The sequence below is a fragment of the Triticum aestivum genome, chromosome 1D (genome assembly GCF_018294505.1).
Source record: "Triticum aestivum cultivar Chinese Spring chromosome 1D, IWGSC CS RefSeq v2.1, whole genome shotgun sequence".
Lineage (NCBI taxonomy): Eukaryota > Viridiplantae > Streptophyta > Magnoliopsida > Poales > Poaceae > Triticum > Triticum aestivum.
In genome coordinates this window covers 60,438,023-60,453,308 of record NC_057796.1, presented here as the reverse complement: position 1 = coordinate 60,453,308, position 15,286 = coordinate 60,438,023, and the positions used below count along the sequence as shown (strand labels likewise).

The window sequence follows — 15,286 nt, the reverse complement described above, 5'->3', positions numbered from 1 at the left end:
CTGAGATTTAACAGCAGTGCGTGGCACATATTTGAGGCCATGAGGTCCAAGTTCTATAGCCCACTTAGCAATTCTCCCTGTTGCTTCTCTGTTTTGAATAATATCACCAAGAGGGGCAGAACTGACCACAGTGATGGGATGACCCTGAAAATAATGCTTAAGCTTCCGGCTCGCCATGAACACACCATACACAAGCTTCTACCAATGCGGGTACCGCTGCTTGGACTCAATGAGCACTTCGCTGACATAATAAACCGGCCGCTGAACCGGGTGCTCCTTACCCGCCTCCTTGCGCTCCACCAAAATAGCCACGCTGACGGCCCGTGCGTTTGCCACCACATACAGTAGCAAGGGCTCCTTATCAACCGGAGCAGCAAGGACTGGGGGCTCTGCCAGCTGCTTTTTCAAATCCTCAAAAGCGGTATTAGCTGCATCATTCCAGACAAAGTTATCAGTCTTCTTCATCAACTGATATAAGGGCATGGCCTTCTCACCCAAACGGCTTATAAACCGGCTTAAAGCAGCAATGCGACCCGCCAAGTGCTGGACGTCATTTATACACGCCGGCTTAGCCAGGGAGGTGATGGCCTTGATCTTCTCCGGGTTAGCCTCAATACCTTTGTCAGAAACCAAGAAGCCCAATAATTTGCCTGCAGGAACACCAAAAACACACTTGGCCGGGTTAAGCATCATCTTATAGACCCGGAGATTATCAAAGGTTTCCCTTAAATCATCTATCAGGGTTTCCTCTTTGATGGATTTAACCACAATATCATCCACGTAAGCGTGAACATTGCGCCCGATCTATTTATGAAGACAGTTCTGTACACAGCGCTGGTAAGTCGCCTGTGCACACTTGAGCCCAAAGGGCATAGACACATAGCAGAAGGCTCCAAAGGGAGTGATAAACGCCGTCTTCTCCTGGTCCTTAACTGCCATCTTAATCTGATGATACCCGGAATAAGCATCCAAGAAACTTAAGCATGCGCAACCTGCCGTAGCATCAATGATTTGATCAATACGGGGGAGGGCAAAAGGATCAGCCGGGCACGCCTTGTTCAAGTCCGTGTAGTCCACACACATCCGCCAGGTGTCGTTCTTCTTGAGCACGAGCACCGGGTTAGCCAACCACTCTGGGTGAAAGACTTCAATGATAAACCCGGCCGCCAAGAGCCGGGCCACTTCTTCACCAATAGCTTTTCGCCTCTCTTCATTAAACCGCCGAAGGAATTGTCTGACCGGCTTAAATTTCGGATCAACATTGAGAGTGTGCTCAGCGAGTTCTCTAGGTACACCTGGCATGTCAGAAGGTTTCCACGCGAAGATGTCCCTATTCTCACGGATGAACTCGGTGAGCGCGCTTTCCTATTTCGGATCTAGATTTGCACTGATGCTAAACTGCTGAGACGAGTCACCTGGAACAAAATCAACAAGTTTAGTCTCGTCAGCTAATTTAAATTTCATTGCCGGTTCATTCTCCGTGGTTGGCTTTTTTAGAGAGGTCATATCTGTTGGGTCAACATTGTCTTTGTAAAACTTCAACTCCTCTGTAGCACAAACAGACTCTGCATAAGCCGCGTCGCCTTCCTCGCACTCTAGAGCCACTTTCCGGCTGCCGTGAACCGTAATAGTCCCGTTGTGACCCGGCATTTTGAGCTGTAAGTACAGATAACACGGCCGTGCCATGAACTTGGCGTAAGCCGGCCGTCCAAATATAGCATGGTATGGACTTCTTATCTTGACCACCTCAAAGGTCAACTTCTCCACCCTATAGTTGTTCTCATCACCAAAAGCCACTTCCAATTCGATCTTGCCGACTGGATAAGCCGACTTACCAGGTACCACACCATGGAAGATAGTGTTTGACTAGCTGAGGTTCTTATCAACCAACCCCATACGGCGAAAAGTCTCATAATAGAGGATATTGATGCTGCTGCCTCCATCCATGAGTACCTTTGTGAACTTATAGCCTCCCACCTGAGGAGCCACCACTAAGGCCAAGTGGCCCGGGTTATCCACCCGGGGAGGGTGATCCTCCCTACTCCACACTATGGGCTGCTCAGACCACCGCAAGTAGCGTGGAACTGCCGGCTCAACAGCATTCACAGCCCTCTTGTGAAGCTTCTGATCTTGTTTGCACAAACTAGTGGTAAACACATGATACTGTCCACCGCTAAGCTGCTTTGGATTGGTCTGATAACCCCCCTGCTGCTGTTGATGACCCTGGCCAGACTGTTGATTAAAGCCCCCTTGACCGCCCTGAGGGCCAGAATTTGAGCCGCCCCCCGGGCCATGAAAGCCGCCGGCGCCTGAGCCACCGGCACCTGAGCCGCCGCCCGGGCCATTGTAGTTTTTAAAGGCCTTCATGATTGCACAATCCTTCCACAGATGAGTCGCTGGCTTCTCTCTAGAGCCGTGCCTCGGACAAGGTTCATTCAACAGCTGCTCCAGAGAAGGTCCTGACCCGCCGCCTCGGGGAGGGGGCCTCCCCTTGCATCGCTGGTTATTACCCTGGGAGTTGGCGTTGGCTACGAACTCTAGGCTGCCATCGGCCTTGCGCTTGCCTCCTCCTTGGTTCCCCGGGTTAAACTGAGGACCCTTGCCATTGCCGTTCTTCTTTCCCTTCCCTGTCCTTTCATCATCTGAAGGGGGATCCTTGGTACCATCAGAATCGGCGTACTTGACAAGAGCCACCATTAGTGTACCCATATCAGTGCAGTCACGTTTAAGCCGCCCGAGTTTCATCTTTAGGGGCACAAAGGGACAGTTTTGTTCCAACATTAAGACTGCAGAGCCGGCATCCATCTTATCCGATGAATGTATGATCTCCTTGACCCGACGAACCCAATGGGTCGTGGATTCACCCTCCTGCTGTTTACAGTTAGTCAGATCCACAATTGACATAGACTGCCTACAGGTATCTTTGAAGTTTTGGATGAACCGGGCTTTCAGCTCAGCCCAAGACCCAATGGAATTCGGTGGTAGCCCTTTCAACCACGTGCGGGCAGTTCCATCTAACATCATGGTGAAATACTTGGCCATGGCCGCCTCACTGACCTCCAGTAGCTCCATAGCCATCTCATAACTCTCAATCCAGGCCGCGGGTTGTAAGTCAGCTGTATAGTTAGGCACCTTCCTAGGGCCCTTGAAGTCCTTAGGTAGACGTTCATTACGGATGGCTGGCACTAAACAAGGAACACCCCCGGTCCTGGTAGGGATACCCACATCAACGGAAGTGCTCGGGTAAGCCGGGGGGGGTCTGGTAAGCCGTCAATTGAGGCGCTTGCTCCGCCTCTTGCCGTGCTTGGTCCACTGCGTAAAAGGCTCCATTATGAGCCGGGCCATGGCCAGGGGGCGGGTCATGGCGTCGGACGTTACTTGAGCCGGTTGCCGAGACCATGTACCGGCTGTAACTCGGGCTCTGGCCTGGACGAGGAGTCGAGTGGATCCTGTCCCGGCTGTAGGAGTACGCCTCTTGCTGTGCCAGTGCTGTTTGAAGGAGTTCCCTGACCCGGCGGGTCTCGATAGCCGTCGGAGAGTCACCGTCAACTGGTAGGGCCGCCAGCCGTGCTGCCGCAGCGACCATGTTCTCCAGCGGGTTATTATAATGACCCGGGGGTATTGGCACATACTGAGGCGGGGCAGGGGGCACCTGGGGAGGCCCCATCACTCGCGGCTGAATAAGGGGTCCAGACTCGGGTGCTATGACCCCTGGCGGGTTACTAGACCCTGCACCTGGCGTGTTGAAGAGGTTGCGTGGATCGTAAACCGGCGGGAGTCGGGACTGGGCCTTTTGATGCCTCCTTCTCATGACCTCATTGGCCGCGTTCTGATCCATCGTGAGTTGGAAGGACTGCACCTGAATCAGCTGAGTCTGGGCATCGAGAGCCGCCCGCTCCGCAGCCAGCCTGATTCCTTCCGCTGCAAGATCCTCTTTAGCTTTTATCAGATCCAATTTCAACTGTGCCACCTCCACATCATGCTGGGCTTGATCCGCCGGGTCAACCGTGGCGGTTAACAGGGCCGTCATCTTGTCCGTAAGATCCATCAGCACCTGAGCCGGAGAGAGCACCGGGTTTCCCGATCCAGCAGCGGGGTTCTGAACAGGCTGTGCCCCAGCCATAAAGACTCCAACCTGGCTAGGCGGCTCAAAAAGATCCGGAATACTGTCGCCATCGGAACAACCCATGAGCCTGCCATCCTGAAGTTGGTACAACGAGTTTGACTCATCAGTGGCCAACTCGCCGTCAGAGCCGGCGGCCGCCTCATCCCCAGACCCAGATGGGTCAGAGGGCCCTCCATGGATGCATCCCACAAAAGCGTGCTTTAAGGCAGGCCAGGCCCGGGTGGGTCGTGCGCGCTGAGCCGCTTCGATGAGATCGGCGCAGAGATCCAGCTCAGGGCCCGGCTCACCAATCTTGCCAATGAAGACATGAATTCCGCCGAAGGGGACCCGGTACCCGTACTCAATTGAGCCGGCGTCGGGGCCCCAGTCTGCATCGTCGATGTAGAGTTTGTCGCGTCGACTCTTGGTCATCCGGCCCACAGCGTATCCCTTGAGCCCTTCGAAGCTGCCCTTCAAGAACTCAAATCCACCGTGCGCTGGCCCCACGGTGGGCGCCAACTATCGTGGAATTGTCACGGCAGATGTCCTTGAGCTAGGACTTAGTCGTGGAGCCATCGCAACTAGGAAGCTTGAAGGGGTTATGCGGGACAAGGAACACGAGGGTTTATACTGGTTTGGCCCCTTACGGTGAAGGTAAAAGCCTACGTCCAGTTTGAGGTGATATTGATTAGGGTTACGATCGCCAGGTGCTAAACAGCTATCCCCGGCTCTCGATGATATTGTTGTCGCCCTTAAACCGCGGCCGGGTCGTCCCTTTATATAAGGAGGCTGACGCCCAGCAGCCCTTAGAGTCCAGGCCGGCTCATAAGAGTGTCCGGCTCGGACTCTAAACAATACTTGCCTTACACTACAAGCTCTACTATAATAATGATTGTAACTACGGGCCTTAAGCCATATCCGGGTCTCAGCCCATCTCTGGCCCATCATCTTGAAACTTGGCTCCGGGCTTCTGGCAACGACTCTACGAGTAACCCGGCCCCTCCTGGCGGGTGACTCTAAGGTCTATATCCTCAACAGTACCCTTACTCACCAACAAGTCCGCCCCACCCCCTCCGTACTCTTGAAACGAGGCCAAGCCCCCTTAGGGACTAGTTAGGAATTTGTCATCCGACTATCCTCCCGGAGCCTCTTCCCTGTCAATCCTAAAATGTGGCCAAGGCGCCTTAGGGACTAGTTTGGAATTTGACATCAGACTACCTCTTGGAGCCTCTTCCCTATTAGTTCTATCGGGGTCATTAATCTTCCATTCTGCCTATACTACCTTAAGCCCCCAAGTGCAAGTGGCGTACCTGAGACTGTTAGGAATGATAAGGAAAAAAAACCTCTCTGCTCAAATACATTCAGATACGGGGAGGATACGTTTAAATTTGGCACCCGGTTTTCAAAGGTCGCAAAATCTCTGCACATTACCAAAACAAATCAATACTAGTTGACGGCGTAATTATTCAGGATATCAATGCGTGCATTTATGATGGATTGGAATTGAAACCTTGTTCCTCACCCCATTTCCTTATTTGCGCCTATAACACTCGCTGATCACTCCACTGCACACATAACGTGGTATGGTGCAATACAACGGTATGACCTAATTGGGGCAACTAACTATTTAACCTCAAGAGATTAGAGAGGGTTTAGGCCGAGGACGATGAAGATGGTAGCTAGGGCTAGGGTGCTACTCGTTGCTGCCGTGGTAGGGTTATTGGCAGCCACGGCGTGCGAAGCCGCCCAGCGGGACTACGCCACCGCGCTCACCAATTCACTGCTCTACTTCAAGGCGCAGTGCTCCGGCAGGCTGCCGCCGACCCAGCGCGTCCAGTGGCGCGGCCACTCGGCCCTCAGAGACAGCGCCGACCACGGGGTAAGCCCGTTGGCGATGTATGCATTTTAACTAGGTTGTACTCCCTCTGTAAACAAATACTAGATGACTCGTTGCGTCAATGGTGCAAAGGGCGAGAGGGAGACAACTATTGTGAGAATATTCAGACACCCAAGTCTTTACTATTGGTACATAGATGATTAGTTACAATGTGGTACACAAAGGAAGTAGATAGGAAGGGATAGATTATTAGCTTATGAAAACCAAACATGGCCAACACTGCCGCATCCTCTGCTTGGAAGCCGCCTTTTCTCACCGGATCTAACATAGATACATGATCACAAAAGGAAGCAAGACCATCATATATAATGGTCTACTTACTCATTCAGGTTAGTGATCAGGTGGCCGGAACCGCAAAGTATAATGGGGCTTGACGGACAATAAAAATAGGTGTTTCTCCTCGTCTCCTCCTCCTCCTGAGTCTGGATCGAGGCCTCGCTCCTCTCTTCTCCTGAATGACAGCTTGAAGGAAAGGACACACAAAAGCGCAGTCCTATACATTGACTAACCTGACAGAAAATAGAGACAAATGTAGATATGGTTATCTATTATGCCGCTGATAAAAAAGTAAAACACTAAACAGAGACAAATAGAAGAATAGTGAGGACTGGAGTAACCTCTACATAATAATTCAGATTGCATCACTGAACATATGAATGACAGAGAGCCCCAAAGAAATTGGCTTTATCAGGTATATGAATGACATTACAGAGAGAATTACCAAATTATCAGGTAAGTGACATGATAGAAAGAGGAAGGTGCTCCATGCTTGTTGCTTGAAACTCCATCAACTACCAGTGCATACACTACATAGGTTAATAATAAACTAATCCTTGAATTCCTCTCATACTTTTTTGTGTGGCTAGTGGATGCTGGAATTTTGCTACTGCGACGCTGCAAATCTTGTTTTGTTTTTACCGAAGGACCTTATTATGGTTTGAAATGTAGTAGTATAGTACTTCGCTAGTTAGCATCCTCTCCTCTCCTCTCAAGAGAAAAAAGAGAGAAGAAATGAGTAGGTGTCTCAACTGGACATCTGAAGAGGATCTGACCACCACGCTTAAATCAAACAGAGTGGAAGCAAAAACAAAACAAAAAACCTTAATTGGCCTAGAACCAGACGGAGTTAACACAGAGGTTAGAGAGGTGAAAGGGACCTTGATGAACACAAGAGCGGTTTCGGCTGTCAGCGGTGGGGAAGGAGCTTTCTTTGGCTGTCAGCATCGTCCTGGTGGATGGCCGCTGTAAATTTATAAAAGAATGTAGTATAAACACAACTGAAAATTCTGTAACATAGTTTAGAAGATACCATATTAACAGCAAATACAATATAAAAAAGAGCCACTGTAACTGTAAGGCATAATGGTGATTCAGTGCTGGTTTTCAAATAAACGCAAACAGTGCTACTACCACGGCAAATTAAGGCTCGTAATATAAAACAGAGCAATTGCCCAAGTATTTATTTGTGAGTGGCGAAGCATGATAAATGTGAGCGAATATCCTGTCTTATTAATGAGCAGTTGGATTTTCTCACATGATATAGTACCTGGTGCACCAGTGATTGGATTACTGCTTGTTGGTGGGAAAGCAAGCATAGCGAAGCTTCAGAAATACCACTATAGGGATCGCCATATTTTATAAATAAAATTTTCACTGTTAGCCTGTCCACAAAGTCGACAGAAAAAAATCAGTGTTGCTTCCAAAATCATACCAGCAACTTTACCATGTTATACAGAGAACCTAAAAAACATCAGAAAATAAGTACCCAAATATAATAACAAACAAATAAACCTACTCGAGAAATTGTTTCCCATGCTACCTATATGCCCTGCCTAAGAAAAAAGAAAACCTACCTAAGAAATTGCTTCACACGGCTCCTAAAATCTAAATCCAATGGGCTGTGACCAAACTTATCTGCACCACCAAACCATTTTAAAAGGTCAAACAAGCAGTCACATTATTCCAACGGGCCATTTAGCTCACTGGCAAGTACAACCTCTCAATAACACCTAAGAGACTCAAGACAAAAGCTAGCCCAACGTTCCTCGCAGCTAATAGAAACACCATGAGAGAACTGTTCTGAACAAAAATGAAAATAGCAACCATAGTGATAGTAGCAGGGTTCAGAAAACTGCTTTGTTTTTCTACAACCAAACAAACATTGTTTTTAACAAGTTTCAGAGTGTGACATGTAATATTTTATGAAGTGTAAATTAGATTTGAATTATTTGATAAGAAGAAACTCCAGGAGAAACAAATATCATGCAGCTCTTCTTTTGTGTTTTTTACATAGATAAAACCTGTCCAAATCTATGTTTTTGGGCCTTCAATGCCATTATTAAGAACAACACAACTACAAAAGCTTCTGCCTTTCCACAACACTTTCCTCCCAACTTCACTAAAGCATAGAAGAATATAATTTTTATAATCGGCAATAGCAACCATAGTGACAGTAGCAGGGGCGAGTCCTCTCAACTATATATTGCAAAAGAAATTAGGATTGTAGCGATCTCCGGCTTGGCTGGTTTTACCTTGAACAAAATTCAGTCTCATGAAGCTGGAGCCCAAAACTTGGATCCCAGAAATCACGATCTATAACAAGAAGCTGAGATAATGTCACATCAAGCTGCGGTAAGGTAAGTTTGATGTCAGAAACCGTTAACCTCAACAACAACAACAACAACAAAAGAAAGAACAACAGTTAGCAAACCCACTTGGCTAAACAGTGTATCGTAGATAGCCATGAGGCCACTCTGGCCGACGGCAGTGCAGGCCTTCCCATCCAGGTCCAACTGTGGGTTCTGCAGATCGGCAAAACTTCAAGCAAGGAGAATTATCAGCACACAAGTAGTGACGATAACCAGAGGCAATGACCGTCAGTAAACTGTTGTGAGAAAAAACACTCTGCAACATGGCTGTTGATGAGCTTTCGGTACTTGAGCCTCTGCCTCCCGATGCCAACGGCGCCGGAGGCGAACAGAATCACCTCATACCCCTGGAAATTAAGCTTCTTCACCTGAAACAGTTCCACATATTTACCGGTCTGCAACTGTCGGAATGATTTTTAACAGATTTAGAAAGCTCCTTGGTCAGAAAATTCAGTTACCTGCTCGCAGAGGGATCCGAGCCTACCGATGGCCAGTCGGCCATGCTGCCCGGTGACAATAGCAGTGCCGACCTGGATGCACGAGAAAGTGATTAGATGGACCCAACGAACAGAATACCAATTTACTTACCGAATACACAAATTATTTACTTGATTTTTTTACTTTGCAAGACAACCAAAATTGACTTACAAGTTGTAAACTAACTTTAGAAATTTCATGCCGCGTAAACATACGAAGTAATTCCTCCTCTCCTCTTCTCCTCCATGTTTTCACTCAGGAGTAATTCACATGTTTGTCAAAAAACCAAAAGGAATATAACCCAAGGCAGAAAATAGCTTGCAGCCACACAAGCATTTTATCGAGTAGGTCAAGAGCATGGGAAAAAGAGAGAGGCTCACCTAGGAACAAACACAATGAGCAAACGCATAGCAGAAGACGAGGCAGCAAATCGCACAAATAAGAGGCAAGGGGACCGCAAGAAGGCACTTATCTGAGAACACCAAACCGCATGATCACCACTTAATAACCTCACAAGAACAGAGGTTCCCATCTACTATGTATGTCTTGGATCCTCAAGAACCACTAAAATCACTAAACCTAAACACCAAATTACCCAAGCATCCAAGAAGCAAGAGCAAAATCACAATTTTGCAATAATGGACAACAGGGGTAAGGTAAGACCCAATTTCCCAAACCATCCAAGAAACGACAGAAATCACAATCAACATTCATGGACACCGGGGGTAGGGCCAAGAACGGTGGAGGATCCCGGCACAATTGCACGCATCAAGCAACGAATTACAGAAAGGGGGCGCCACGATTCCGCAGGGACTCGGCGGCAATGCAAGATCATGACGCACACAACCATGTCATACCAAGAAATAGGGAGGGGGACGAGGGCGGGGGATGGGGCGCACCAATATGCATGCGCTTGCACCCGGAGCACTTCTTGGTGCCGGTGGCGCTGCACTCGGCGCAGGGCCCCAGCTTGGCCCCGACCTGCTGGCTGGGCCCCTACAGCGAGGGGGGCTGCTGCTGATCCCCTTGGGGCGGCATCGCGTAGGCGGTGGCGAAGCCCGCAGTGTCGACGACGAAGTAGCGCGAGGCGGCGCTCCGCAGCACCAACGCCATGGCTGGGCCAAGCCGCCTCCCTGGCTCCCCACGGTGCCCCATTTGAAACCACGGAGCCGCAGCCAACCGCCCGGTCCCGCCCAACCTTGCCAGCACATGCCGACGCCGGTCGACGCACCTCCAGCTACTCTTTCCTCTCTCTTTCTCCCTCCTCTCCTTCCTTCTCTCTCTCCCACTCATCTTCTCTCTCTCCTATAGCAGGGACTAATCCATGGCGCTGCATCATCCACATCATGAGTTAATGACAAAGCATGGAAGACCCAAACAAAAATTGCAGTTTAAAAGAAAATGAAGCAGTTTGCTAAATTTTAAGAACATGAAACAACAAAAAGGACTACAGGATAAACACTTGGTGCTGCTATTTTCATGGTATTATCTAATCTAGAATGAAAAGTGTTTATCCTAAAAAATTGTGATATACAAAGATGATAACTTTACCTCATCACCACATGAGAGAACATCAAGAACAGCGTGTGTAGTGCATTGCTTAGCCCCATTGGTCGCTAGCACATGATCTGGGCTATAGGTTAGACCATTATCCTCTACATATCGATAACCGAGCAACAAGGAAGTCAATTAGTCTACTTATTCAATATGGATATTCTGAAAATAAGAAATGCATCCGTGTGCACGTACCCTGAAGCTTGTTGCAGATAGCCTTCCTGAGTTCCATACACCCGGCATTAGCGGTGTAGCTTGTCCAATTTGCTACACCTACAGCACACGTGCCTACAGAAAGTAAGAAAATTACTATAAGTCTGAATGATACAAAGGAATGCCTGAAGCTAAACTGACAGATTGCCAGGAAAATCTGAAGAATTTTCTTGCTACAAATACAGCACACGTGCATGGGATATAAAGAGAAGCCTGCACATTTTTATTTGTCGCTCAGTACAGCTAAACTAACTGGCAATTTGACTGTATAGAAGAAGAAAAATGAGATTGAGTTGAGAGAAAGAGTGAGGGGCAGCGATGCGCATCACAAATCCTCTCCTCGTCCCTACAGAAACCCCAAAGCACCCCCTGCAGGCGGAAGGATTGGATTCACAGAACACGCAAAATCTGGTGGTTGAGGAGCTCACCAAGATCCGGGAAAATCCATGGGAGGGACAGGGAAAAAGAAAGATCAGACAAATTCGATCTCACCTTCTCTTCTCGCTTGGCGTCGGGTGGGACCAAGGAAACGGCGAGCTGCTGCTTCCTACCGGCGTCCTCTAGGCGACGGCGACGGCGTCACGGATGGCTCGAAGGCAAGGACGACGGTGACGACACTGCGGACTGCTCTACAACGGGAGAGGAGTTTAACCTGCCGCAGCATCCTCCTCTAGGTACCTCATACACTGCGACGTGGAGCCGCCCCTCCGGCCACCGCGGCCATGGAACGCCACGCCGCCCTCGTCTTGCCTCCCCAGCTTCTTCAGCAACACCCTCTCTCTCCCTCGCCTCCACCCCCATGTCCCGTCCTGGCAATAGGCATGACGCCTCTCTCCATTGGAGGAGGGGTGGGGGAGTTGGAGGAGGGGAGTGGGTGCAGCAGCTCGCCCCCGCACCCGGGGCGGACGAGATGCTGGGAAGGGGGGAGGGGTGGGGGAGGGGCGGAGGAGGAGGGGCGGCGATGGGAGGAGAAGGAGGGGGACGACGAGGAGGGGGAGGCGAGCGGGACGGGCGGGGCGAGCGGCTGGGAAGGGGGCGAGCGGGACGGGCGGAGCGGCGGGGTGAGTGGGTCGGCGGGGCGGCAGATGGGGAGGCGGCTAGGGTTCTACATTGCACGGGAGCTGCTAGGATTTATACCCAAAGGTGAAATGACTAAAATGCCCTTGGCGGGACAAGGAATTTACAGGCGGTGGCACGAGTATTTAAAGGCGACGTGGCTGGCTTCATCCTGCCTAGCGGTTCTTCAAGGTTTATAAGTTAAATAAGAACGTTTAGATCACTAAACGTTCTTATATTTGTTTACAAAAGGAGTACGTGTTTGGTTCGTGCATGATGCTGACATGTTTGATCGATTGTTGTGCAGGTGGATCTCACGGGCGGCTACTACGACTCCGGCGACAACGCCAAGTTCGGGTTCCCGATGGCGTTCATGGTTACAATGCTGTCGTGGAGCGTGGTGGAGCATGGTGGCCTGCTGGCCGCAGCAGGGGAGCTGGGCCACGCGCTCGATGTGAGAGCTAAACACGACTTAACTTGCACGGAACGCATGTATGCAAGTCCATCTAGGATTGGTAGTCCTACTAGGATTAGATATCCTACACGACTCGGTCATGTAATTAGCTAGCCTAGTCTCCTATACATGTATCAGCCCCTGTAATAGACAACGAAAAAGCAGTAAAGAAAAGCTAGGAGCGACAAGCCCCTGTAGTTATCACCAAAAATCAGTTTTCCTCTGTACTAATTTATGTTCACACGTTTACCAGAGTTCCGTCGAGAGAGTCGCTGCGTTGATCCAAGATCATATCGATCCTGTACGCGTGCACGTAGCGCTGGCTACTACAAAATCAATCAAGCTGCCAGCTTGCTTGCTTTGCACACACGTGTTTCAACTCGTAGGCAATTTGATCTACCGATCAAAAGCCAACAATTGGTATCTAAAGCCTCGATGATCTATGATGACGGATAGCGACGCTGAGTCAGTCAAGTCCGGCAATGGCGGTTCAAAGGCGAACAAGTCCGTTGACGGTGGTTCCAAGGCGAACAAGTCCGTCAACGGCGGTCCAGGGCGAACAAGAACGGCGACAAGGTGAAGATGGCCGGCAAGTCAGCAACCAGTGGTGGCGGAACGGGCGGCGCCAACGTGCAGGCGCATCGCAACATTCCCATCAGTACCCGATGCTCATCGACGCCAACTATGGCGTGTGGGCGGTGAAGATGAAGATTATTCTCCGAACCCTACGAGTGTGGGAGGCCATCACGGGCGACGACGTCTACGAGGAGTGCGACGAAGGTGCCATGGCCGCCATAGCCTAGTCTGTGCCGGATTCCGTGCTGATGACATTGGCAGAGTTCGAGACAGCAAGAGAGGCGTGGAACGCACTCAAAGAGATGAGGATTGGAGAAGATCGCGTCACGAAGGCTCGGGCACAAGTGCTGAAGCGCCAATTTCATAAGTTGCAGATGGAGGAGACTGAATCGGTGAATGACTATGCCATGCGTCTGACTACTTTGGTGGGAGAGATCCGCGCGCTTGATGAAAAGCTCAAGGAAGCCGAGGTTGTGGAGAAGTTTTTCAGTTCGATGACTGATAAATTCACGTACATCATCGACACGCTCGAGCAGCTTTACGACATCGACGACATGACCATAACGGAGGCGATCGGTCGCTTGCGAACATGGGAAGAGAACGCTCGTGGCTGTCGAAAAGGCAACGGAGGAGGTGGTGACCAACTCATGTACTCGCGCGCGGATTGGGAGTCCCCAAGTAGCAAAGGAAGGCGCAACGCTGGCGAAGGCTCGAGCAATGCGAAGCGCGGCGGACAAACAGAAGAAGGCAAAGGAAAAGGCAAGCCACAAGGTCGTGTGAAGGCGGACCGATCTAAAGAGCGGAAGCCAAGGAACTTGGATATGTCCGAGGTCAAGTGCTATAACTGCAACGAGATGGGACACTTTGCGAAGGATTGTCCGGAGCCTGACAAGCGGGAGATCAAGGAAAATTTGGCGAAGTTGGAAGACGAATGTCCAGGTCTTCTGATGGCCGAAATTTGTGATCTCGTGGAGCCTAACAAGCGGGAGATCAAGGCAAATTTGGCGAAGCAGGAAGACGAGCGTCTAGGTCTTCTGATGGCCGAAGTTTGTGATCTCGTCCAAACAGCGGTTGTGAAACCAAACCGGAAGGTGCTACTTCATGAGAAAAAGGTAACACCAAAGTTATCCGGTAGCCAGAACGTGTCATGGTATCTCGACACGGGTGCTAGTAACCACATGACGGGGTGCAAGGAGAAGTTCCTCGAGCTGGAATATGATGTTCAAGGCTCGGTCAAGTTCGGTGATGGTTCAAATGTGGAGATTTGCGGGCAAGGTTCTGTCCTTTTCGAGGGTCTCACAGGAGAACATCACATACTCACCGGATTGTACTACATCCCAAGGCTTCGCAACAACATCATATCTGTCGGGAAACTTGACGAGAATGGATGCAAGGTGGATATTGAGAACGGAGTGATGACGAACGTGCTAGCGTGTGTGAATTGCACACGGAACAGGCTCTATATTCTCAACCTTGATCAATCTCAACCGGAGTGTTGGCTCGCCAAGAGTGATGATGATTCGTGGTTATGGCATGCTAGATTTGGACATGTTAACTTCTGCGCCTTGAAGAAGATGTCCAAGATGGAGATGGTATCCGGGATGCCATTTATCGACCATGTTGATCAAGTATGTGACGGGTGCTTGGTTGGAAAACAGCACCGCAGACCGTTCCCTGCTCAGTCTACCTATGGTGCAAGTGATGCACTCGAGCTGCTCCATGGTGATCTATGTAGCCCTATCACCCAGCAACTCACGAAGGAAAGAAGTACTTCTTCCTTGTGGTAGTTGACTACTCGAGATACATGTGGGTCGTTCTCCTACGATCTAAAGATGAGGCATTTGAGGTGTTCAAGAAGCTAAAGGCTGCAACGGAGATGGAACACAAGCTGAAGGTTCACGCTCTATGGACAGATCGCGGCGGAGAGTTTACGTCGAATGAGTTCAATGACTACTACAAGAAGATTGGCATAAAAAGGTTCCTCATGGCACCTTATATGCCGCAGCAGAACGGGGTTGTTGAAACATGCAATCGAACCGTCGTTGACATGGTGAAAGTTTACTCAAGAGCAAGAACTTGCCAGGACTTTTTGGGGAGAAGCTACCTCGACAGCAGTGTATCTTCTCAACCGGGCTCCAACGAAGGCGGTGATCGGCAAGACTCCGTATGAAGTAATTTACGGACGGAAGCCGAATGTGTCTCATCTACGGACGTTTGGGTGTGTGGCGCATGTGAAGACGGCGGAGCCGCATCTCTCAAAGATTGCCGATCGTAGCACCAAGATGGTGTTCATCGGGTACGAGAGG

General features: G+C 49.8%; 1 long non-coding RNA gene across 1 annotated transcript; it reads right to left on the bottom strand.

Moving 5' to 3' along the window:
• Nucleotides 1-10,319: 10,319 nt before the first annotated feature.
• LOC123165244 (uncharacterized) lies at nt 10,320-10,964 on the bottom strand. Its single transcript, XR_006482874.1, has 3 exons — nt 10,877-10,964; nt 10,679-10,782; nt 10,320-10,457 (listed from the first exon to the last, which is right to left on the bottom strand). It is a non-coding gene; the product is annotated as an uncharacterized lncRNA (long non-coding RNA).
• Between the last annotated feature and the right edge of the window lie 4,322 nt (nt 10,965-15,286).